Source organism: Salmo salar, chromosome ssa29, assembly GCF_905237065.1.
Source record: "Salmo salar chromosome ssa29, Ssal_v3.1, whole genome shotgun sequence".
Lineage (NCBI taxonomy): Eukaryota > Metazoa > Chordata > Actinopteri > Salmoniformes > Salmonidae > Salmo > Salmo salar.
The window spans coordinates 29,005,208-29,007,500 of NC_059470.1; positions in this window are offsets into that span (position 1 = coordinate 29,005,208).

Consider the following 2,293-nt stretch of genomic DNA (forward strand, 5'->3'; position numbering starts at 1 on the left):
AGACAGAGAGAGGGAGAACGAGACAGAGAGAGGGAGAACGAGACAGAGAGAGGGAGAACGAGACAGAGAGAGGGAGAACGAGAGAGAGAACGAGACAGAGAGAACGAGACAGAGAGAGGGAGAACGAGACAGAGAGAACGAGACAGAGAGAGCGAGACAGAGAGAACGAGACAGAGAGAACGAGACAGAGAGAACGAGACAGAGAGAGGGAGAACGAGACAGAGAGAGAGAGAGCGAGACAGAGAGAGAGAGAGCGAGACAGAGAGAGAGAGAGCGAGACAGAGAGACAGAGACAGAGAGAGAGAGAGAGAACGAGACAGAGAGACAGAGACAGAGAGAGAGAGAGAGAACGAGACAGAGAGAGAACAGAGAGAGAGAACGAGACAGAGAGAGAGAGAACGAGACAGAGAGAGAGAGAACGAGACAGAGAGAGAGAGAACGAGACAGAGAGAGAGAGAACGAGACAGAGAGAGAGAGAACGAGACAGAGAGAGAGAGAACGAGACAGAGAGAGAGAGAACGAGACAGAGAGAGAGAGAACGAGACAGAGAGAGAGAGAACGAGACAGAGAGAGGGAGAACGAGACAGAGAGAGAGAGAACGAGACAGAGAGAACGAGACAGAGAGAACGAGACAGAGAGAACGAGACAGAGAGAACGAGACAGAGACAGAGAGAACGAGACAGAGAGAGGGAGAACGAGACAGAGAGAGGGAGAACGAGAGAGAGAACGAGACAGAGAGAACGAGACAGAGAGAGGGAGAACGAGACAGAGAGAACGAGACAGAGAGAGAGAGCGAGACAGAGAGAGAGAGCGAGACAGAGAGAGAGAGCGAGACAGAGAGAGAGAACGAGACAGAGAGAGAGAACGAGACAGAGAGAGGGAGAACGAGACAGAGAGAACGAGACAGAGAGAACGAGACAGAGAGAACGAGACAGAGAGAGAGAGAACGAGACAGAGAGAGAGAGAGCGAGACAGAGAGAGAGAGCGAGACAGAGAGAGAGAGCGAGACAGAGAGAGAGAAAGCGAGACAGAGAGAGAGAGAGCGAGACAGAGAGAGAGAGAGACGAGACAGAGAGAGAGAGAACGAGACAGAGAGAGAACGAGACAGAGAGAACGAGACAGAGAGAACGAGACAGAGAGAACGAGACAGAGAGAACGAGACAGAGAAGAGAACAGAGACAGGGAGAACGAGACAGAGAGAGAGAGAACGAGACAGAGAGAGAGAGAACGAGACAGAGAGAGAGAGAACGAGACAGAGAGAGAGAGAGAACGAGACAGAGAGAGGGAGAACGAGACAGAGAGAGGGAAAACGAGACAGAGAGAGGGAAAACGAGACAGAGAGAGGGAGAACGAGACAGAGAGAGGGAGAACGAGACAGAGAGAGGGAGAACGAGACAGAGAGAGGGAGAACGAGAGAGAGAACGAGACAGAGAGAACGAGACAGAGAGAGGGAGAACGAGACAGAGAGAACGAGACAGAGAGAGCGAGACAGAGAGAACGAGACAGAGAGAACGAGACAGAGAGAACGAGACAGAGAGAGGGAGAACGAGACAGAGAGAGAGAGAGCGAGACAGAGAGAGAGAGCGAGACAGAGAGAGAGAGAGCGAGACAGAGAGAGAGAGAGCGAGACAGAGAGAGAGAGAACGAGACAGAGAGAGAGAGAACGAGACAGAGAGAGAGAGAACGAGACAGAGAGAGGGAGAACGAGACAGAGAGAGGGAGAACGAGACAGAGAGAACGAGACAGAGAGAGAGAGAGAGAGAGAGAGAACGAGACAGAGAGACAGAGACAGAGAGAGAGAGAGAGAACGAGACAGAGAGAGAACAGAGAGAGAGAACGAGACAGAGAGAGAGAGAACGAGACAGAGAGAGAGAGAACGAGACAGAGAGAGAGAGAACGAGACAGAGAGAGAGAGAACGAGACAGAGAGAGAGAGAACGAGACAGAGAGAGAGAGAACGAGACAGAGAGAGAGAGAACGAGACAGAGAGAGAGAGAACGAGACAGAGAGAGAGAGAACGAGACAGAGAGAGAGAGAACGAGACAGAGAGAACGAGACAGAGACAGAGAGAACGAGACAGAGAGAACGAGACAGAGAGAACGAGACAGAGAGAACGAGACAGAGAGAACGAGACAGAGAGAACGAGACAGAGAGAACGAGACAGAGAGAACGAGACAGAGAGAACGAGACAGAGAGAGGGAGACAGAGACAGAGAGAACGAGACAGAGAGAGGGAGAACGAGACAGAGAGAGGGAGAACGAGAGAGAGAGAACGAGACAGAGAGAACGAGACAG